General features: G+C 34.4%; 3 long non-coding RNA genes across 3 annotated transcripts; 2 read left to right on the top strand and 1 right to left on the bottom strand.

Annotated features, from left to right (window-relative positions):
* The first annotated feature begins 6,919 nt into the window (after positions 1 to 6,919).
* Positions 6,920 to 8,621, top strand: LOC149956063 (uncharacterized). Its single transcript, XR_016478400.1, has 3 exons — positions 6,920 to 6,956; positions 7,677 to 7,891; positions 8,484 to 8,621. It is a non-coding gene; the product is annotated as an uncharacterized LOC149956063 (long non-coding RNA).
* A 4,141-nt stretch (positions 8,622 to 12,762) lies between these two features.
* Positions 12,763 to 13,849, top strand: LOC149956062 (uncharacterized). The gene is made up of 2 exons (XR_016478465.1): positions 12,763 to 12,933; positions 13,730 to 13,849. It is a non-coding gene; the product is annotated as an uncharacterized LOC149956062 (long non-coding RNA).
* A 1,711-nt stretch (positions 13,850 to 15,560) lies between these two features.
* LOC149956061 (uncharacterized) lies at positions 15,561 to 17,057 on the bottom strand. Its single transcript, XR_016478147.1, has 2 exons — positions 16,860 to 17,057; positions 15,561 to 15,662 (listed from the first exon to the last, which is right to left on the bottom strand). It is a non-coding gene; the product is annotated as an uncharacterized LOC149956061 (long non-coding RNA).
* Positions 17,058 to 24,970: the final 7,913 nt, after the last annotated feature.

Here is a 24,970-nt window from a genome sequence, read left to right as displayed (position 1 = left end):
CTTCTAAACAAAGCCAAAGCCCCTCGCGGCTCCAGAACGTACTCTCCGATATTAGGCCTAAATTTTTATCAAAACGTAGTCATCCAAAACGGTAAGTCGCGAGTCCAAGTCACAGTCCCTGAAGAGAGTATCAGTGCCGAGAAAAAGTTCGGTTAGAAAATTAGCATTAAAGCAATAGGAAGAGTCATACTTATTTTTATTATGTTATTTATGATATTAATCATAAGGAATGTCTAAACACGCGAAAAGATAGATAAGTCCATAATGAAAATGGGGAAAAAAACTAAACCCTAAACAAATTTAAAGTATCAAACGTAATAATCTGATTTAGTGTTAACTTAGTAATTAAAATAAAAGATTTACAACGATTACCGGTACAAAAGTGAAGCGTTTGAAAACGGCGATTTTAATTTATTTATTAAAATTTCGTTTATAGTGCACCGGTAATCGTTGTAAATTTTTTATTTTTATTAAATTTAAAGTAATTATAAAACGAGTTACAATAAATTAAAGACGTCAAAAATGAATGCAAAATGAAATAACATAGCCAGAATTTACAACGATAGACCGGTTGCTGCCCCTGTTGACAGACCTGTTACTCCCTATTTGGGGCTCGTCAGTACCGTGTCGGAAATATGGCTTGTGTCTATAACACCGAAAAGATAAGTTAATACAAATTTCAAATCTTAACTGATATTAAACATATGCCTGCTCGCTGCCATTATGAACCTAAGGAACCGATACAGTACCCACGCGATTAAATAATTAATTAAATAATTGACGTCGATTTAGTGTAGGATATTTTGATTGGTTCTTTTATTTCTGGTTTGGCTGCTCACAAATTCCCGAAAGTAGAACATTTTTATTAGCGAAGCCACCAATATGACCATACCAAACCCCTGACGCCAATCATGAGTCGAACCAAAAGTAAATATTGAAATAAAGTCTAATAACGCCTTCAGATTTTACCTTCCACCGTGCTTGACATCCTTTTTAAAGAGCTATCGATCACGTGTTTTTTTCCACAATTAGAAAAGCACGTTTTTCGACATATTTTCCCGCGAAAAGTAGTGTATTCCGGGGAATTTTGGGATACGTTGTTTCGGTCCTCGCTTTCGACGTCTCGAATCGTCCGCTTCTGTTACAGAAACGCTAGACTAGTATTCTACTTCGCGCTCGGTTTTGTTTGGACCTCGTTTAAAGATTTTAATTAAGTGATTAGTTTAATACAGTGAATAAAAATGCCACATAAGCAACCTTTGCCGCCGATTGTACTTTTAAAGGCCCCGAAAGTTCAATCTACACAGTGTAAATTTTATTTGAGGGATAATTTGAAACGAGAGCAAAGGCTTCAGTCAGTAAACAAACCCAAGCCGAAAATTTAGGTGTTATGTTTCCATCCTCTGTTGTATTTTAAGCATAGTTTATCTAGTATTTGCATCAACAACGACTCGCAAATAGCTTTATAGCTTACATCCAGTTCAAAAAAATCATCTTCGTAATTCTTCAACAATGCTTCAATACTTAACCCTTGGCTAGTCATTTTTTATGAAATCAATTAATATGTTCCTTTCTGGCTATAGAAATGAATGTCAACTAATTAAAAACTACGAAAAAGTCTCATTTTAATGTCATTTAAAATTCTTACCTTTTAAAGTTTTAAATCCGTTTAAATATTCGTTTTCTTGTAATATACTCCACATGACATAAATTTGTGGCTAGCGCGATATCACGTCATATTAGGCTTACTAAAAGCACTGACTTAAGTTACATGTGTATCTATTTTAGAAAGTCGTATTATTGTTTTTAAAATGTCGTATTTTTGGTTCAATCATATATCTACTTTATATACTTTATTTTGTAAAATAAATTATAAAATTATCGCAAGCGAAAGTTTAATATCCACGTATATTAAAGCGAACTATTTTTACCGCGGCGGAGTACATCGATACACTTAATGTTCCTGAAAAGGGGCGAGGGGGAAGGCATCACCAAAGCCAAGAACTTTTGGGATAATTCCGATGGGCCGAAGACCAACTGATCGAAGGGGTCCAACGGATCGAAAACTCACGGTCACGGCCCGAAAACAAAAGAGCCAACCGACCGAAATTTAACATACGTTTTTTATAGCAACAAAAGGGAAAAGGTTTCAACGGACCAAAAAGTTGTATATCGTTAAATAAAAATTAAAATAACTTTTTTACTGTTCAAGTTTACTGTTTTGTTTTTTACTTCTGCCCCGAGATATAGCAGGGTACGCGAAAAACGTTTTAGATTAGATTAGTTCGGATTAGGTTAGGTTAGGTTAGGTTAGGTAAGCGCGCGGAGCGCGCAAAGGTTAGGTTATATACGCGCGCCGAAGGCGCGTAGGCACCGTTGGATACGTCCGTGACTTATATATATCTCTAAAAAAAACCTTAATTCGATGTACTAAAAAAAAATATAAAGGTGCAAAATTGGGCTGTAAACCGCACAATTGGTTTATTTTCGATCGATTGGAACTCAATGTTAAATCGTTTTCCAACGAATTGGATTTCGGTCGAATGGGCCCAAAGCAAAATTATTGCATTAAATTACTATTCTTAATTGCTCTTCGAAAGGAAAGGCCTTTGAGTGTAAAACAAAAACGCGCGCGCGTTCAATTTCTTGTGGGGTGTATGTTTTTTTTTGCCCTTTCAAGGTGGTCTGCTTTGCATGTTCTTGTTTTGATATAAGAATATATATTTCGGTCCGTTGAAACCTTCTCATTAACTCATAAAAAAGGAATTTTTAAATTTTCGGTCGGTTAGTGCTTTCCTTCGATTGGATGGACTTCGGTCCGTTGGACCCCATTCGATCGGTTGGTCTTCGGGCCATCGGACCCAGACCGAACTTTTTACCCCTCAAATAAGATGTCACAGGTCGAGGCGATAGTATTAGACTTTATCTCAATATTTACTTTTGGTTGAACCTCTAAAATGAGTGGACTGCAAACAGCATTTCGTTCATTATGTGGTAATAGGTATTAATCCCAGTGGCGTAGCTGATGGTCCGCAGGGCCCGCGGTGCGGGGGGGCCCTCGATCTTCAGCAGGCACTCGAGCTTCGGGGGGGGGGGGGGCGCTAACCAAAAAAAAATTAAAAAGGGGGCCTCATAGAGATTTTTGCGGGGGCCTCTGAGTTCTCAGCTACGCCACTGATTATAAAAGCTTTTATACTGGAATTTTTTCACCCGACCTGGTGTTCCTCGAACTAAATCTATAAAGACGGCACTGAATACTACTGGCCCCTTCTAAACTACGGTTCGCCCGGTCTACGTCTATAGCCTGGCTACGGCCCTGCCTTGAGGTCGCATTTTTGGTTTCCCCTTCCCATAAAAACTTGTTGAGGTTAACGGTAATAGTTAGTGTTGGGAGCTGTTGGCTCGCGTGGCATGAAGGGCTAGCCACCATCCACCTACGCATTGTAACCCGGCCACCTGTTTAAAGGCATTAAAAGTCGCTCGATGACTTAGGCCGAAGATGGTGCCTTGGGTATTAGCCTAACTGATTATTATTATTTTTATTATTAGATAATGTTATTTCTTTCTATGGGAATCTGATCATTAATGAAACGACAGAATGGGTTACATATAATTTACCTCCTAAATTGTTTATAGAAATTGATTGTGGTTTTATTTAAAAAAATAATAATAGATATTACCATTAGTACGTGGTGTTCAAACGCCATTACGGACAAAATTCTGATTAAAAAATCAACATACACATATTAAATACCCAAGCTAAAACCAGTGCGTCATAGTGCTATCTATGAGCAACAAACACAGCAAGGAGAACGCAACCCGTCAAAAGTCGTGCATTTTCTTGTGTACAGTTTTCATTGGCTAGACGCTTTAGCGCCTGCTGCCGTCAGAAGTGGATAATTACGAAATTGTCTTTCCCCCGCCCGGAAAACGTTCAGCGTAAAGGCTCGTCCAATTAAATTTGTACACAACACTGCGTTAGCGTGTTTAAAGTCTGGCTGCGTTCTCCTTGTGTTTTTTGCTCCTAGGTGCTATCAGCCGGAAAAATATCTGTTTTTGTATATAAGAAAATGATTTTAGAGAAAACCGCTTTCTTTATACTGCTATCTGATTTCTGATTCAATTTCACTATAAATAATGTGATAATGTCTAATATCGGGCGTTTAAGAAAAACTAAAATGAAATATAAAAGTCGAAAGGTTTTCTGTTGCAATTCGTTTAATTCGAGTCATTCGGCCGCAGCGAGCACCAAGTTCTTTAGAATAACAATAACGAAATTTCAATTTCTAACTTTCGTAGTAGTGCCATAAGTTTATAATACACTAGCTCCCTATAAGTTAGAATCGTACATAGGCTGTGCGTTAACAGCGATTTATCCCAAGACGTCGAAGTCGCCATCTGATGGCGAAAAATGAGTCTGCCTGTGAAATCCGTTTTCGTTTCAACGACGGAATCGAAGCTCGTTAAGCCTAACGCGAGTTGTCGCGAAGAGATAAGCTTTACACTACGAATATTTTACGACAATAGCCGTTCATATTGAAATGAATAAAATATTCTTCCAAACACATAAGTTGTGTAATTTAAATTTCCCTCATATCAAGGATTTGGTCAGCCAACAAACCCATAGCCGCCCGTGTCCCAAATTTGAAACAAGCGTCGTTAGTGCTAGTTGAAAAAGCTAAAAAGATAGGGCAAAAAATCGCCGCAGGGAGTTACGTATACCGGTTCTGATTTTTTATGGGATAAATCGCTGTTATGGTTAGATCTATGGCGGATCCTAACTTATAGGGAGCTAGTATATTATAAACTTGTGGTAGTGGATGTTATATTCATTTGCCAAGGAGTCTCTATGTCTATTTACAATTTACAAAGGGTAAGTTGCTGAGTTCATTTGCATAAGCAACCAAGGTTTTGTCAAAATCTTGCACGAAATTTTATTAAAAATCCAAAAATCTTTGAAATTAACATCCGTGGAATTTATATTTAAAAGCTAGGATTATCAAAATCCAAAAGCTTTTGCACAAAGTAACTAAATGACCGACATAATTTCAGCAAATTCCACAAAATCCTAGAATTTATTGCCCATAGTCTTTAAATTACAGGTTTTTGTTTAAAAAATCTCTTTTGACATAATTTGGGTAAAATTTATAAACCTCAAATCACAGAATTTTCCCTAAAATCCTTGACAGTAGATTCTGTATTTTTAAAAATCCAAAACACTTAGGAAGTATCCTTAAAAAACTAATTATATTTATCAATATTATATTTATATATCTTTCAGTTACTGATAGTTTGATTCCTAAAAACTATCTCAATATTAAATTAGCCCCAAAATTTAAGATGTAAAACATTGTAAAAGAATTACTATATATTTGAACTGTATTGAATAGTTGTGTAAATTTATCACGTGCTAATATTTATTTTTATGTATCGTATATTTTTGATTAGTAATGTATTTGAAGAAATTGCGCGGAATAATTGTTTAAAGTCTACCTGCACTGTCTCCTATTTTCTCGGTGCAACTCCTTATAGCACCTTCTAAAGAAATTAATTTCCGTTTTTAAAAGTGCGCGTGACTTAATTTATATCATCACTGACGTCACAGATGCTAGTTAATTTGGTGGGCTCGAATATAAATAAGATTTAATTCGTGTCGCTAATGTACTCATTTAGACTACAGCAGCGCCAACCGTGAAATAATTATTCCCCGGTAGAAATGTTTCTTTCATAAAGATGGGGTAAAGATAGTTTCATACACTGGTATTTAAAACCATGATACCGTAATCAGAGCCCTCTATTTTTTAATGTTTAGTATGTTTTCATCGAACAACGCGACATAACTTGTCCTGGAAATTTGGCTTTTTAATTTCTAGGGTGTAGCCAAACGTTGCCATACGTAATCATGATCTAGCCAATCAATTTGGCGGTTTGAGTAAAATATATTTTGTTTGGTTTCTTCTACGTCATACATTCAAGATTTTATGTTTTCGATCAATTGAAAGCGGAAGTTTGTCTGCTAAAATTCATATTTACTATTGGGAATAACTTTTAAAATAATTAATAGTTTAATATGAAATTTTGACAGTGTTGATAACTATACATAATCCTATAAAATATAAAATTTTAATTTTTGGGTGCATGTAGACTTTAAATTTGTGCGTGAAACGTTTTCACTCCACGCGCACAAAGAGGATTTGAAAATTATATTTTGAGAGTTGGGTTATTTAAACGAGATTAAACCGAGTTACAGTGAGAGTTATAGTGCAAAGTGTCAATTATTAATTAAAATAGGAAACGCGGTTTTTCAGTCGGCCGCGATTCGCCAAATCAAAAGACTCTTCCAACCAAAGAACCATATAAAGATTGTTACATTACCGCATCCGTAACAGGAAGTATCCTTAAAAAACGAATTATATTTATTAATATTATATTTATATATCTTTCAGTTACTGATAGCTTGATTCCTAAAAACTATCTCAATATTAAATTAGCCCCACACTGCTATAACGGCATCCGGATTTTTCTAAAGCACCATTTATACATTCAATTGATACAGTTTTAAAGAATATTTTTAAAAACATCAAAAGCTAGCCAAGTTTGTTTAATTCGTTTAGTTTAAATGTTATGTTGTGGATTTTTTCCTCCGAGAGTATAGGCGTTGACCGCGATAAAAGAAATATTGAATGTAAAGCTCTTCTGAGTATGTCTATTTTTTCTAAAGATTTTATAAAAACCTTAGCATGACGACGGCTGAAACCTTTTATAAAACCAGCCCGGAATTGTACTTCCTTGTTTTAGCATATTGTCGACTCGTAAAAAAATCTTTGGAAATATTAAAAAAATACCTTAATTTTTTTCCTTTTTCAACTTCATATAAATTAAAGAAAAAAATACCGAAACGAACACAACCAATCTTCTATCGTAAATTAACAGACGCAATTTTCAAGCAGTTTTAAGTAAGTAACTGTGTGTTTTTTTTTAATAATTTCATTAGAACTCGGAATTTTCCTTCTGCAACGGGTTTTCAAGTTAGCTCCCCACTGGTTAAAACTATTTTCTTCGAATTCTTCTTTTTCCTCTTTCCATAAACACTTGTTGATGTTAACGGTAAAAGTTAGTGTACAGAGCTGTTGGCTCTCATGGCATTAAGGGCTTTCGAGCACCCTTCTACGCATTGTAACCGGCCATCTAAATTCAAGGAATTAAAAGTCACTTAGTTGCAAGGTTGGCTGATCTAAATCGATTTGATATGAATCATAAATTAAATCAATATTTAAATCAATTGTTTTTTTTTGGTATAAAATCATTGATTTAAATCACACAATGTTTTTCAACGGAGGAATAAAAAATTGGTTCTTAAAAAAATAAATCACAGAAAATCTGAGCAAACTAAAATGTTCAATAGTAATTAAAATTAGTTCAGATTTAATTTAATTCAAGATAAGCTACCTGATAAAAGTTAAATAGCCGTTAATTATACAGTAAAAGAGCCATTAATTGTATAAAATTCAATTAAAAAAAATAAAATAATAAAAAAAATAAAATAAAAGATTTAAATAAAAAAACGATTTAAATAATAAAAATCGATTAATTTGATTTTTATTAAAAATATCAAAAAAGCGCCAATCGTGCTTAGTAGACTTATACAATTTAAAACTTTTCAATGCTTGTTTCAGTTTCCAGGAGACGAAATGGCTTTGATTGGATTCTACAAAATTTGTTTGATAACGGCATTTTGTCTGAATTTTATTGCAATGGTTACTTCAAGCCATTTGCACAAAATAGCGGCACTGGCAATTATTTTCGGAACTGGACATCACGGCCACCATTATTCATTCCCTTTAATACATCACGGTCACCATGGCTATCACGGTCACCATGGCCATCATTGGTAAGTATTTTAATAAGCCAACGTATGAATAAGAAACGTATTAATTCAAAACTGACAACATAACGCAAACTATTGATGTTGACAAAATTTAAAGCAAGTGGCGACTGTGGCGGCTCGACGTGATGTAGCTCTTTTTTTCAATAGATGTCGCTAGCATCGAAATCAAAAAGGCGTTGATTGGATCGTTTGTAAATTGGCCAATAACATAATTTACAGCAATTATAAACCATATTTTAACACGGGATATATAATTTAGCTTAAAGTCCACTAAATAGAGTATAAGTTGTCTAACTATAATACTCTACAATGACTCTTTAACGACGTTATCCTTTGGCTATTTTAAATTTTAGCTTCCTTTGCCATAAATAGATGGCACCACACTCTCCAGTAAAGTCGCGTTATTCGTATAGATTCAAGGCCATCTCTAATAGAGCCGCCGCTTGCAGAACGATCTTATGTTAAGCTTAGAGTTATTTAATTAAGAAAAATTATTGAGAAACAGAATAGAAGTAGTACATGTTGGTTATTACTTTAGATTTCTTTTTCTTTGGTATAAACCTTTTTTAATATATATTTCTATTTCTTTATGCAGATATACAAAAAGTGACCGTTAAAAATATGGCAATGAAGACAATGCACCTGTGATCATCTTATAATATTTTACCTCGTTTTTTCCAAATAGTTTTTAGCTTTAATTTGTTAAAATTTATTTTATTGATTTTACATTTTGGATTATTTTTTTTAAATTGTTTTTAAATGTATAATTATTTTTTATTTTTATTAATTACTGAATAAAGAAGTATGACGATAATAAACTCAAATTTATTTCACCGTTTCAAGGAGGCTATTTCCAAAGCCACGCGCGACACTAAGCCAATTGCGTTTTGTGTCTTGTTTATTAATAGTGCTATAGCGAACTAAGTATTTAAATTTTACAAATTGTTAAGTAAAATGTTTCTTCACGACAGGATATTTTGTATAAAGAATAAAATGTACAATAAAAATTCTTCAGAAAATCTCGTGTCCCCAACGACCCAAAATACTGCCTACCCTATTTGTTAGTGGTTAATACACTACAATTAAAAATCGAAATAATTTTACAATAAAATTATAAGTTTATCTAGATGGTCGACAGAAAGCCTTAATTGGCTTAGGAATAAAAATATTCTTAGCCTTCGTCCAGAGCCCATGTAGTTGATACTACAAACGTTCAAGAAGACCCTACTTTTAACCTTGAATAAATAATAGTGTTACCTGGAATTATGGATACATCACTACAGAAATTTTCTGACCACACATGGCTTTTTTAATTCACTTAAAAAAGCAAGTTTGGTACTCCTCCTATTTACTCCTGATAAAACTAACATCAACACGTTACTATTTTATTCAGTGACTCGCGCATGCGCGTAGTCGAGTAAAGAAAAAGAGAGTGGCAATTATTGAAGCACCTATTAAAATTGCGTTAAGTTTAAATTTTATTAAGGAATTAAGTATATTTAATTAATTACCTAAGATGTGATTAAGTATTCATTATGTTAACGGCATCACTTTAACCCCCTTTTGTATTATTTAAAAGACATTTCAAGCAAACGAAAAATAATCAAAAAAAGCTTTTAATTTAGGACATTTTAGTAAATAGCATTAGCCTATTAGCGTTTAAAGGGAATATAACCTCAGGTTTTTCGGTGTGGAACACCAACACTTCGTTCATTTCCCGCTCCCTCCTATGGCTTCAGATATTTTTGGCGCTGGTTAAAGATTTCCCGCCAAAATTGTTAACATAAAAAACATAAAAAAAACCTTAAAAAAGACTTGAGGTTATATTCCCTTTAATAGGAGATATTTAATTTTATAAAAACAGTTTGTTTAATATAAAAAAACGTATAGAAAATGTATGTGTAAAACTTGTATAATTCTAGTGATAATAATCAATTTTTGAATTGAATGCAATTGAATTTGAATTATTATAATTAATTAATTACTAATTGGGGTGGCGTACTGGTTAGCACTTTCTCCTCGGAGCGAGAAGAGCCGGGCTCGATCCTAGTTTGTGGCTCTGGTTTGAAAACTCGGAACCACTTCTTCCATGTTTAGTTTGTCAGTCTCTTACCCCTGGTTCAAGGGTTTTCAACCGAGTTCTTGGTTTCCATAAACACTAGCAGAGGTTAACGGTAATAGTGAGTGTAGGGAAGTGTTGGCTCCCGTGGCATAAAGGGCTTGATACATCCCTCCTACGCATTGTAACCTGGTCACCTGATTTAAAGATATTAAAATTAGCTGTCTGACTCAGGCCAAAAGTGTGTCAACTTTACCTTTGCGCCCGTTAAAATATTTACTAAGAGCTAGTCTCACAATAGACTACATAACCTACTAGTTGGAATAGTACTAGCAACTATATATTTAGTCTATGGTCTGGCGCGATTTTATCTCTTCGATTTATTCTCCCGTAGACATACGTTCTAAAACGCTTCACTCGGCGGCGCTGAAGTGGAGAAAATTTCAAATTTTGATGACGTATTTTCAACCCCCTCTCCCACTCCCTCTTTTTACTTCGCGGCAATCTCCCGTTAAACATTATACCTTACTGACACACTTTTGGCTCTTATGTCGCTTTTGCTCAGGCCTATAAGAAGAATATTATTCTATTGTTATTAATCTTATATCCTGAAACAAAAGCTACAATTGCTTACAACGACGCCTTAAGACAGTGGTAAGCGTTAACCTCATTTAATATGTCTACAAGTTGTTTAATTTGTTCCGGTGAGCGTAAAAGAAAAATTAAAGAATAAAGAGAAATTTTTATTAAAAGAACCGGAAGCACGCTTTTTCCTTTCCACTTGTGAATGCACATTCGCGAAAAGCCTTACGAAAAAACGCTTCAGCAATTTAATATTTGTTTCCTTTCTCCGAGAGATATATAAATTAGATGGAAATTAGGAAAGCGAATATTTGACTTTACGAAACGTGTTGCTGAGAAATCCACTCTCGACAGAATTCCAATAGTTCGGTTTTCGTAACCGGTAAGTTAACTTTGAATTTTAAATAATGATAGGTTTAACATAAATAGTGTTTAAAGGAAAAGTCCAGGTTGGGTAAAACTCTGGTCTATTTGAAAGATCATGTTTAAATAAACTCAAAAATATCAGTCGTAAAATTGTATCTTTTTTTAATGACTAGAAATTAATTTTTAAACGAGCCAAATTTACCCGCCAAGTGATCTGCCATTTTGTTTCGCGGTGACGTTTTAGGACTTTAATCACGCGCTGTTCGCGCTATAACAGCGCTCTGTTCCCTGCGCGCGCATGCTCCGCGTGCAGTCTGCGGAGGGAAGGCGAAAGAAAATGGCAGCTCGCTTGGCGGGTAAATTTTGCTCGTTTAAAAATTAATTTATCGTCATTAAAAAAGATACAATTTTACGACTGATATTTTTGAGTTTATTTAAACATGATCTTTCTACAAAACATTAAAAGTGTTACATTTTTAATCAGTTTAAAGCAAGTCTAGAGGTTTAGTTTTACTTTTAGATTCGAAAAAATTAGGCGAAAATGCCGCTTTATTTAAATTGGCAAACAATATATTAGACTAATCATGAAATAATTTTTTTTCCGGAAAAATACGGAAACTTTTATGGAAAAAAGGCCTCGATCATTTTCCGGAAAATTTTCCGAGTTATAACACTATTTTAAGTTCTTCGTGTACCCTGGGTTAGCGAAAGGTGTGCAATTGGTGAAAATTCGATATCCAAGTACTTCATCGTGGTAGCCGGCGAACTGAGAGCGAATGTTTCTCCTTGAACGTCGAGGTACTCCCGACGTTGTCGTTAAAACGTCTAGAGCACTTTGCTTAATCTCTCTAATAATTCCGAGTACGTTCAAACAGAAAATCCTTAACTCGCGCATATTCTTGGATTCTGATATAGCCATACTGTATGGCAGCTGGGAGCAACAAACACAAGGAGAACGCAGCTAGCCTTTAAACACTCTAAGGCAGTTTTGTGTACAAATTTCATTGGACGAGCCTTTACGCTGAACGTTTTACGGAAAATGGAAAGAAAAATTCCGAATTTTCCAATTCCGACGGCAGCAGGCGCTAAAGCGTCTAGCCAATGAGAAATGTACATAAGAAAATGCACGACTTTTGATGGATTACGTTCTCCTTGTGCGGCAGGGTTCCGTTTTGAGGAATGGAATTTGAACAGTAAATCTACATGCTAGTACATGGATCAATGCCACCCACAGAGAAAATTGCAGGTGGATTGTCACGATTGTGAGTAGGGTAATACGCTTAAAATAATGTATATATTACAAAATAAAAAGGACAAATATCAACTTAAACATTGTACAAAAGAAACGGTTAAAGTGCGTTTATTTTATTTGAAAAAGTATAATCTTTACCCGAGATTAAAAACATTTTAACATAACGTTTTAAAATATCTAAGAAAATATGTGGCAAAATCCTTTGCCTGCATGATGAAAGAATATTATCGAAAAGAACAACCCAATGTATATTTAATTCGGGTAACAAACTTAATTTTCTAACAGTGCCAAAACTGCTTTATTAATATTCCGCTTTCGGAACAACAGTCGTGAAGTAAATTTTTTTCTTAAAGGGAATATAACCTCAAGTCTTTTTTAAGGTTTTTTTTTATGTTTTTTATGTTAACAATTTTAACGGGAAATCACTAACCAGCGCCAAAAATATCTGAAGCCATAGGAGGGAGCGGGAAATGAACGAAGTGTTGGTGTTCCACACCAAAAAACGTGAGGTTATATTCCCTTTAATACAGGATTACTCTATTTGGCGTATATACAAATTAAATGGCTTAAAAATAAACAACTGTCGATTTTTCTTTGCAGGAACGCCATTAAAAAAAGAAACATGGTCAAGAGCGTCCAACTCCTAATTTCCATGATCATGTTGGTTCTATGCGTGCTCTTTCAAGTAGCTTCATCCGGGTATCTGCATAAAGTTGCCGCTCTAGCCATTATATTTGGGGCCGGCAAAAGGAAACACCACCATTACCATTACCATCATGGCCACGGGTAAGCATTAACCATTTTACCACTACCGACAAATAGATAACACCAGCAAACAATATGGAATGTCTAACGGGCGTCGATTAAACCTGATGAGATTTTCGCTAGCGACGGCGGCCAACCAATGATTTCCAAAATTCGCCCCATTTCTTACATTCAACGTAGCTTTAGCCACGCCCGTTAGAAATTCTAAGTGTATATCTTTTTGATAAACTTTAATAGGCGAAACTATAAAGTAAATTTAGTCTTAACCAACTTGTTAAATTGGGAAAACAATATCACGTGACTACCATATCACAGCCAACTTCGATTTGGTAACTCCTGTTCATATTTGGCCGTGCAACGGTAAATAAATAATATTCCTTCCAGATACTGCAGACACCTTTCTATTAAAAGATGTTTCCAATAATAATAATTAGATGAATCGATCAAAATTTAAACCGTCATTAGCAAAATAAAATGAATAATAGTTCGTATTTCGTAGGATAGATGGAGCTGTTGTTCTCCAGAAAGTCACGTGACTACCATCTTTTCAGCCCCCTGGACTTTATAGTTTCGCCTATTGAAGTTTACCACGCGAAATAAATATTAACAATATAAGTAAATATCTTGGAAATACTACGAGTAATGGTTGAAATATTTTTTGCTTATAATCAAGTAACCCGGCCACCTGTTTAAAGGCATTATAAGTCGCTATATGACTTGGGCCTAAGGTGGTGCCTTGGGTATTAGCCTAGCTGATTATTATTATTAGTATAATGTTTAGTGAAGCTTTCTGATTTAAAAGTTTTTTTATTTACAGGCATGGTTGGTGGTAAGCCAGAACCCATTTTTATAATTTTGTTTCATAAAAATCATAAAAATAATTGTAATAGCTAATCAGTATTTTACAAGCCCAAATCATTATTTTTTGAATAATATTTCGTTCCTATTATTTTACTATGTACTATATAAAACGTTTTTATGTAATAAATAAAAAAAACAATTTTTACAGTTATCATACTTTGATTTTATTCATTTTACTTAATTGAGATTTTCTCACGATTTTACAGTTTTCAAATGACGGTGTGTTACGGCAGTACTTTAATTTTCAAAGTTCTACGTTTCGTTAAAATAATTTATCTCTATTTCAATCAAATAAAGACGGGAAAGTAGTTAGTTCAAGGTATTCATCGTAAGAAATTTTAGTTTTCGATCAGGCAGTTTCCTAACTCATTCTTTTCAAATCCGAAACGTTGATGAAATGTATTATTCAAGCCATTGCAAGTTCGATAATTTACATTGCATCCCTTGAACATGGTTCTATTAAAGAATCATATTTATCAGTGACTATGCGTATGCGTAAGTCATATTTTATTGTCTTTATTAAACCAGTTAATTGAGCAAGGTTTTTAATTTGAACCATGTGGAATACGTGCATATTTGGTTTCTTATATGTGCAAACACTTTAAAGTTTTTTTAATAATAATACCGAAGGCACTACCTTAGGCTTAAGTCATCAAGCGACTTTTAGGAGAGTGGTGACAAGCTCTTCATGCCACGCGAGCCAACAGCTCCCTACACTAACTATTACTGTTAACCTCAACAATAATTAAATATGTCGCTGGTAGTAATTTTTAAGAGCACGTGATCTCACGGCAAGTAGAGCAGTAAAATAATGTATTGTTTGAATTTTTTATTTTTATAAAATAAAGAATTTTTACGCGCTTTTTTCTGTTTCCTGTAAGAAAGAAGCCGCATGACTTCAAATTGAATTTTTTTCTAGATTGATGCAAGTCCTTCTTGGGGTAGGTGGTCTGTGATCAAAATAAAGAAACGGAAATATACATAATTTCATAAAATGAAATGACTTTATTCTTTATCCCTAAGTATTAATAAATACATTATTGATTTAATTCTGCTACTTTAAGGAAACTGGTACGCTTGTGGGTCTTACAACCCAGATAGTATAACTTTTTGTTAGCAGTACTAACTAAAAACCAAAATTAAGTGACTAAATAATTCTAATAAATAATTTAAATTTGCCAAAGATCATGTTTTTTGATGAAATCGGAGTGGGTTCGGGGCGAGGGGGTAGTCACTAGTAAAATCTTTGTACACCTAATTACTGATTTTCGAAAAACATTCAGTGATTTCCATTGATTTTTCACAATTTATCTGTGATTTCCAGTGATTACCGATGATTTGTACACCTGATTACCTAAGTTACTACCCCCTCGGTTCGGTGTAAGAAAATAGACTAAATAACTCCAGTTTTAAAAATATATTGTTATGGCAAAACCTTAAAAAAATAGACTGAAGAACTCCAGTTTTAAAAATATATTTTTATAGATAAAACCGTAAAGGAAATAAGATTGTAGAACTCCAGTTTTAAAACTATATTTTTATAGATAAAAACTTAAAGAAAATAGACTGAAGAACTTCAGTTTTAAAAATATATTGTTATGGCAAAACCTTAAAAAAATAGACTGAAGAACTCCAGTTTTAAAACTATATTTTTATAGATAAAAACTTAAAGAAAATAGACTGAAGTACTTCAGTTTTAAAAATATATTTTTATAGATAAAACCTTTTATTTACAAATCAATTTTTAAAATAAAATTAAATACAAATTAAAAAAGTGGGAGGTGCTGGTACAAATATAGTGTAAGACTATACGGTCATGAGAGACAGAAATTTCACGATGAAACGGTCGTTACCACCATCCTCCTCCGCCATGATGTCCGTGGCCGTGACTAGAACGGAATGAAAACTTGAAATTAAAACCCTTTAAAACAGAAAACATTGCATATAAACATAAATTTTTACGAAGCTTCAGTCATTAAAATTAATTAATTAATATAAGGGGCCGTTCACAAATTATGTGGGCATATAACGTCTAGTATTTCTGTGGCTCCTAAAGGGTTTCATTATTGGTCACTCCTTCCTATTGCTTTAAAGGCCGACTACATAAATCTTCGGTTTACTCTGTCTTTCACTGGAAGTAGGCTGACTGCACGGCACACGTGTATTGCAGTAAGCCTACTTCCAGTGAAAGACAGATTAAATCGAAGATTTATGTAGTCGGCCTTTAAGGCAAATGGCGGCTCCTGTCTAGTTGCATTGGCTTGCCCTAGATGTCGTTAGCGTATTAATCAAAACAAGCTGAGTAAGCATCAAAATCTAGCCTAAAGGGTGGGAGCTTCTCGCGTTGATTGTATTTTCGGAATCACGTGATTATTAACTTACGATAGTGAACATGTGGTTTCCGGTAGCCACAAGATGGCAGACAAGTCGCCTTTCATTTAAGTCACCGGAAGGTTCTGCCACCTAGAAGCGCTTTTAGAAGCATTTTTATAAACTTCTTTACGGTACTTATAGAGTAATGGCAGTGCTACGTCACACGACGTAACCCATGCTTTTTCTTTCTCGTAAAAATTTTTGCCCACAATGGCGGCCATGACCAAATCTACGGAGTGCTTCTATTCTATGGGTACCTCTCGCGTTGATTGGATCGTTTGCAAATTGGCCAATAACATAAATTACTGCAATTATAAACAATATTTTAACACGGGACATATAATTTAGCTTAAAGTCCACTAAATATAGTATAAGTTGTCTAACTATAATACTCTACAATGGCTCTCTGACCGTCTGACGACGTTATCATTTGGCTATTTTTAATATTAACTTCCTTCGGCATAAATAGATGGCACCACGCTCTCCAGTAAAGTCGCGTTTTCCGAAGAATGAGATAGATTCATGGCCATCTCTAATAACAGGGTCCTTTTCATAATACAGGTGGCTATAATAGAGCCGCCATTTGCTTTAAGGTTAATATGTAATGAAGAGGCTTTCTCTATGGTTACTCTCACTCTCTCCCTCTCTCTCTCTCGCCAAGCTATAATTTAGCAAAAATTGCTTATAGCTTTGGAAAGTAAAGCGTAAATTACCCATAGCCTCCACCGATGTAAATTGGCACGTGGTGACTATAGCCTCCATGATGTCCACCTCCGTATCCGTGGTGATGATGGCGACCCAGAACTAAAGCCAATGCTGCCAGGTGTTCGAGGTGATGCGCTACAGTTTCCGAAATAATTATCATCGCGAAGATGGCAGCAATCATAACAATACGTTGGGTATTACAACCGATTGTGAACATAATGGCGAGCTAAAAATCAAATTATTGTAAGATTATTAATAAAAATAAAATTTAGGAAATCTAAAGTGTTTAATATTCAATTCGAACACCGTTATTGGATTACCATTCATTACAAAATTTTCCCATTTATCATATCTATATACAACAAATTATAATCGCTTATCAGCCAAGTCATTCGGCGGTTGCTCATAACGTCGTAGCCACGCATCGTAGCTAAGACTCGCCTTAAAACCGACAATATTCTAGGTCACAGATCACGACGACAAACACCATAAGAAACTGATTGGCTGTAGCGATTGTAGACCATTGGACCGAAATCCCATTCGTCCGAATATACCATTCAACCGAATTGCAATCCACCGAAAACCGCGTTTTGCGCGGTTTTCATTCAATATACCGTTAGTGATACATATTTATATATCGTAGGTTACGTGACGATAGTATATCTAATTTGGACTAAACTATGTCTTAAATATTTATTATTATTTCGTACCGACGTGTATTTTTAGACCTTTTTCCCTTGAAATTTGATATTTTCCGGGTTTAATTTTGGAAAATAAACTTGATAAGACCCGACGTGAAATAGTTGCCTACCATATCTAACCTAACCCAACCTAACCTAACCTAACCTAACCTAACCTAACCCAACCCAACCCAACCTGAACTAACCTAACCTAACCTAACCCAACCCAACCCAACCTAACCCAACCCAACCCAACCTAACCTAACCCAACCCAACCCAACCTGAACTAACCTAACCTAACCTAAACCAACCCAACCCAACCTAACCTAACCTAACCCAACCTGAACTAACCTAACCTAACCTAGCCCAACCTGAACTAACCTACCCGAAGTGAAAACGAACCAGATTTAAATTTCCCATTCAACTGAATCCCGCCATGTTGGGCTATAAACGAAAATACTTTTCGGTTCAATGGTATACAACCGCTGTAGCTCGTGACAGCCATGAATATCTTAATGTCATGGCTGACTTCAAGGTTCAATAGGGCACACCCCCAAGGCCATTCGTTAAAGTAATGTCGTGTTTATAGTGAGCGCCTTCACGTCATCAGCTAAACATTTGGTATTTTAAAACATTTAGACATAAATCGAATCCTGATCTTATTCTCTCTAGTTAGTAAAATGATATATTTTGTATCTCCCTGCAAATTACTTGGTATAATCATAAACGCTAGTTGCATTTAATAGCCTAATCATAAAATTAAGAGAACGACTTACCACTCAGGTGTTTCTTTTCAAATATAATTCAACCACCGTTCCGATTTATTTTATATACTCAGAACGCATTTAGAAAAAAAATCAAACAAAATGTTGTTGACGTTTGATTTATTTTAAGCGTTTTCAGATTCCAATTGACACAATTGAATCTTTACATATTTAAATATCTATTTGGCGACTCCCATTGAATTAAGTAATCGTCATAAAGAAATTCTGTTTATTGCAACAGTTCTTTTTAAAAAGAAATTCAACTGAAACAAACAGGAAAGTTTTTTCTTTTCATTAAATTAGCCGCAAGAAATTTGCAGCGAAGCTCGTCCATTTGTTGGATTCACACTGGCTCAATGCGAAGTCTCAAAGCGTGTCCTTTCGACAACGATCATCTTCCTACCGGAAGATTTTATCTAGACAATGAGTTTCTTTTATAATATATCAAAGTGTTACGGGCTACAAAACACTTTTTAAGACCTTCTTTAGAACTCCTCCAAATGCTTGTACGCTATTGATGGCTGTAGGTAAAACCAAATTTAGAACATACAAAAATAACCACGCCCACTTTGACTTCTACATAAAAAAAGGTTTTTATTGAGTAGTTTTAACTTTAAGAACTTCCAAAATACGGCAGAACTAACCACCAAAATTTAGACGGAAATCAGGAAATTGGTTTAGAAGGAATAACATAATATATAAATAAATACTTGTTTGACACTGTCATTTAATATAAATCAATTATCAAAACAAATACTGGTTTTATATATTGAAGTAGTGACGAAATACGTATCTGTTGGTTTGGCGATACTTCAGCTTACAAGGAGACTACCCGAGGTGGTTTTCACCGATTTTGTTGAAACTCGGGGGTTAGGTAAACCTTATATGGTAGTATGAAAATTCCCAAAAGGAAAAGTTGCAATGGGCTTTAGTTTTCCCATGGCAACCGAAAATGTTTTTGACTTCTCCATTAAAAAGTATGGGATTTTCTCGGTTAACCGAATTTTGTTAAAATTTAATCAACATTGATCCATTTTACCAAAATCCTTGATCACATTTACCCAAAATAGGTCAAATTCATCATTTTGGGTAAGTTTTGAAAATATAATTTTTTCAAATTTTTTAAGTTAGTAAGTACCCTGTGAAACCTAGAAAATCCCATGCTTTTTTAAATGGAGATTTTTTTTATTTGAGTGATCAAACACATTTTCGGTTGCCATGGGAAAACTAAAGTCCATTGCAACTTTTCCCTTTGGCAATTTTCATACTAACATGGGGTCTAGTTAACCCCCGAGTTTAAACAAAATCGGTAATAACCACCTCGGGTAGTCTCCTTGTTAGTGCTTCGAACAGATTCTCAGATAACAGTTAAATGAACCGAGAAAATAATTCTGAAAAATTAAATATAAGATTATGTGCATTTTCGTTAAGATATTACCAGATTAACTGAATTTTTGTAGCAGAAGGTGCACAGATTTCAAATGCCTCACATTTATCGTTTTACACATCCGTATTAAATTCTTTTAAAGATTTAAATTACTTTTTATTTTGTTTTATAAAAGATCATGTGTCTACTAAAATTCCGGTAACCGATCATATAACCGAAACCGATGAGATGAATAAGTGTTTCTATAAAATACGGGAGGTCATGTGATAATGTTTTATCGTCGTCACTTAGCTGTAGCTCTTGAAGGTAGAGAGCACGCCCTGCAGTCGCGAGACCCTTTGGAATCCTTAACCCGCGTGCACATCTCGCGTGCAAGTAAAGCACTTAAATAACTGGCGCTCGTGACGCGGATAGAAACATTTTATACTTCTAATTTTTATTGTTTTATTTTATAGAAACACCTACTATAACAGATCAGTTTAGATCGACTACAAGGGATAATAAATCAAACCATGGACGAATTACTGAAGGCAGTGGCGTAGCCAGGATTTTGTTTCAGGGGGGGGGGCACGTCATTGAAAAAAAAAGTAAAAAAATAAAAATATTTGTACGTACGACCATACATTTCGGGGGGGGGGCACGCTATTGAAAAAAAAAAGTAAACAAATAAAAATATTTGTACGTACGACCATACATTTCGGGGGGGGGGGGCATGTGTCCCCTGTGCCTAAAAACGGACTTTTCAGGGGCAAGAAAAGTGATCACTCTCGAAACACTGTTGCCCTCTATTGGCGAATTTCGGGACTATTATAAATAAAATACTGTCTGCTCTCGAGATAAATATTCAAACATTTTATTTTACGTTTTTAATAAAGGTATAAAGTGTTTTTTTAATTACCTACCGGTTGTTAAATCGCCAATAGACCTGTAAAAAATCGCACGCTGGCTTGTTTTAAATACACGTTGAGATTCGGTGGTCACGTGACGTTTTATTGGCCCCTGAGGTCGAAGCCAGCGCGCCCTTATGAGACAATCGCGAATTTACCCCATCTCTAGTTGCCACGAAACGTAAGCGGGAAATGAAAAGTGGCCCAAGAAGTGTCCTTTAGTAATAGACGCTAGCATAAACTCTATTTATGTCTTATTCAACTTGTTAAAAAGTTCCACGCGCGTCTTGATATTTTAGCGTAAACGGGCTCGAGCGATTTCGCGCGTGCTCCCTGAATATAAAAAAAACGCACGAGCCTTTTACGCTAAAATATTAAAGAGCGCGTGGAACATTTTAACAAGTTGAACAAGAAATGAAGAATTTATGCTAGCGCCTATTCGTCCATGATCAAACACAATATGATGTCAGATTGCTGGCATGAGGGAAATGTAAAAAAAAAAACCTAGTTGGATTAACTGATTTTGTTCAAATATCTAAAAATCGTAAAGTTGGTTATTGTTTGTTATAAAACGCTCCCTGTTTGTGACTATATAGATTTATTACTTTGATATTTCTTTTGGTGAATGTACAGGGTATCCAATTTGCTCTTCAATTTCTTCCGAAGACGTCATTTTTAAGGAACCAATGAGACAGCCTGCTTTTAAGGAAAAGGAACAACTTCGAGCAACGCTAAAAATAGTTTCAACATAGCCCTTCTCAATAAGTATAAATAACTGAATTCCTGGTTTCAATTTGAATATTAAATACTTTACGTATCACTGACCTTGGTTTTGCATAATAAAGGTACATAAATATGAAGAAAAGGAAATTTTATTTAAAGAAAATTTAAAGAGTAGTTTTTGCCCAATTGTTTACCGTCATCCCCGCAGACGTCTATATTATCGAAAAAATTATATCTTTAGAATTAAGAAAACGATTAAGCTTTGGTTTCACTCTATGCATTTTGATAAAATTCTTTTTATGGCTCATAACAACAAATAGGCCTTTTAAAACCAACGATATTTTTAAGAAAGTCGCATACCATAAATTTTAGCGAATTAAAAATTAGGTTGTTTTTTACCATAGAATTTATCTGTGTAGTTTTTATAACAGATGATTTTTTTGTAGTGCTTCTAAAACGCACTAAACTACATACCTTCCCGAAATAGAAAGAACGTGTGTCCCTATTAAATAAATAGTTCCTTAAATATTTATTTTGAGAAACATAACCTTGCGCGATCAAATACAGTAGGGTAACCGATTTTCGAGTCGGGTCGGGAAAGTTTATTTTTTCTTTTTCGGGTCGGGTCGGGTCGGATGGCCGGGCTAAATCGGAAGTCATATCAACCCATCTCCAGCGTGAATACGTTGTCGTATTTGTTGTGCTGAAAAAACAGCTCCTCGTGCTATTTCGGTGAGGTAAATAACTTAAAGCTTATTGAGCCTATTAAGTTCACAATTTGCCTGTTTTGGATTAATTAAGCTTATATTTTCGAAGGTTAGGTTAGGTTAGGTACGGTTAGGTTAGGTTATGTTAGGTTAGGTACGGTAAGGTTAGGTTAGGTTAAGTTAGGTTAGGTTAGGTTAAGTTAGGTTAGGTTAGGTTTGTTTATGTTAGATTAGCTTATGTTATGTTAGCTTAAGCTAGATTAGCTTATGTTATGTTAGCTTAAGCTAGCTTAGGTTAGCTTAGGTTAGGTTAGCTTTGGTTGTGTTAGCTATGGTTAGGTTAGGTTAGGTTAGCTTAGCTTGTGTTTGGCTAGGTTAGGTAAGGATAGGTTTGGTTAGCTTAGGTTAGCTTAGCTTAGGTTTGGTTAGGTTAGGTTAGTTTAGCTTAGGTTTGGTTTGGTTAGGTTAGGTTAGGTTAACAAATGAAATTTTGTGTAATTCGGGTTTTTTCTGTTAAATTACAGTGCAAACAATAAAATATTTTGTCAGTATTTCTAACATAGTTCATTTTTTGTAGATTCGTTAAAATACCCAACAAAACTATGGGCGGAATGGGAATTTGGAAAAATTGGATTGGGTGAATGCGAATGGGGTGAAGGGGTGGGGGGTAAATCTAATGAACAGGGTGATTGAAATATGGTTCCTAATGGATATCCTGATGGAAATAATGATCCTAATGGACAGGGTGATTGAAATATGGTTCCTAATGGACAGGGTGATTGACATAACATTGTAAATGACTTTTCTTTGCGGTAAAGATATTCTTAGTGCACTAATGCTGTTGAGAGATAAGGTGATTGTACTGTTGTTGAACAGGGTGATTGAAATAGCGTTGTTATGGTTTTTTGTAGTAAAGTTAATCTTAGGCTGTTAATGTTTAGTGAGTTAATTATTTGAAGGGGTAGGATGATTGTTCATTAGTTGAGAAAGACTTATTCTCCATAAAGATTACACTCAGATCTACAAAATACACTTATTAAGTTAATATACAGTGTGATTGAAATATTGCTCCAAATGGACTGATAAATTGAGAAAAAGACGTACCGAGTATGTACAGGGTGTTCCTTTTGTTTATAAGTAGTCTAAGGTTGTTATAGAGCGCTTATTAAGTTAATTTACAATGTGGATAAGTTAATTAGTTCTTAAAGCAGTACCCAGGTAGTACAATCACGTACATATTACGTGTTTTATCGAGGTTTCTAAAACGTATACGAAACACGTTTGGTAAACGATGATCATGTCACCAGTTAGCACGTGTTTCACCACGTAGTTTTTAAGTGTTAAATTACGCGTACATTTAGATTAAAAAAGCGCCTATTAAGTTCAAATAGCATTAGGTTTGAAAACAATAACCGTGTTTTTTATTTAAATTATAACGTATTAATCAGCGATTTTGCGTATATTAAGGAGTTATTTTTTTGTGAATTTAGCGGTTAGTTTCCTTGAATTCAAGTATTATTTCGCGAGTCAATCGGGTTTTTTCGTTGATCAATCGGTTATTTTGCGTGCATTAATTGTTTATTTTATGTACATTAATTGGTTATTTTGTGTGTAATAATAAGTTAGTTTCTGTGCATTTGTTGCCTATTTTGGTTGCATTAATTGGTTATTTTGTGTACATAAATTGTTTGATTTGGTTACATTCATTGGTTATTTTGTATGCAGTCATTGGATATTTTGCGTGCATACATTAGTTATTTTGCGTGCATTAATTAGTTGGTTTTTGTGCAATAGTTGGCTATATTGCGTTCATTATTTGGTTATTTTGCGTGCATTAATTGTTTGTTATTATGTGATGAATAGGTACACATTCCACGATGAGTTTTCGTATAATACTAAATAGAATTAAGTTTTTGGGATACGATACATTTATTGATTATGTGTTATATTGACAAATATACGCCACGAAATTATATATTAAAATTAAATATATACTTAAAGTTAATTTCATTAATTTAATGAATAGACCCCAGAAAAGAACTTTTCAAAAATATATTTATAAATCGCTTTTGAAATCTTGAAATGGAGACCCTTTCAGCGTCAAACAATGCTTCTGACTGCCGTAAGGAATAAATCCAAAAGACCAGTATCAATGCTTTGAAAAGAAAACACGACACCGATGAGACTGTTCGACATGTAGAACGCGAGCGAATCAACCTACCAAATGATATAAGAAATATTCGACGTACAAATTTTCCCGTTTATATGAACTTAAATGTAATATAAAATCGTCTTGAAAAACCGTTTATTGCTTTATAACATGCAACAAGTTGGCAAGCCAAAATATACCTCTCCTCGGAAGAATAGTCCCTAGTGGTATTAATTTCTCGAGATAACTCTTTAAGATATATCTCCGCAATTTAGAGTTATTTGTTAAAAATGTTATCCCAGTTCTATCGCGCCCGGTATAAAATTTTAATTATAATTAAAATAATTGAGACGAAACGATCAATTTTAATTTATTCAGAATATCATAAGTTACTTGTTACAACAGTGAGTTAGACGTACTATAACACTGCACAATTGAATTTATCCCTTTTTTACAGTACAAGTTTATAAGTTGAATACATGTTTAATACGAAGCAAATTTTAATGAAAGAAATATCTACAGAGGGTATTATAACCACCGTTCGCTTTTTGGTTTATAATTTTAACGGAATCGGGCTGATTTTAATTAAACGATAGTTTATCGAAATTTTGTTAAAATAATATTCCCTAAGGCCGCACGATAAATTTACGAGAATAATTTCCCGTCGCCGTTATATCAAAAATTTATTTGATTCGGGATTGCCAGAACTGTAATGTTGTGGGCGAGTGATTAGAAAATAAAATGGCAACCAGAATTATACAAAATTATAAATGTTTATTTTTATTCAGAACAGTCTATGGAACGTTCTTGATTTAACTTTCA

This window comes from Leiobunum rupestre, chromosome 2 (assembly GCF_980474605.1).
Source record: "Leiobunum rupestre chromosome 2, qqLeiRupe1.1.hap1, whole genome shotgun sequence".
Classification (NCBI taxonomy): Eukaryota; Metazoa; Arthropoda; class Arachnida; order Opiliones; family Sclerosomatidae; genus Leiobunum; species Leiobunum rupestre.
This window is presented reverse-complemented; position numbering and strand designations above follow the sequence as displayed.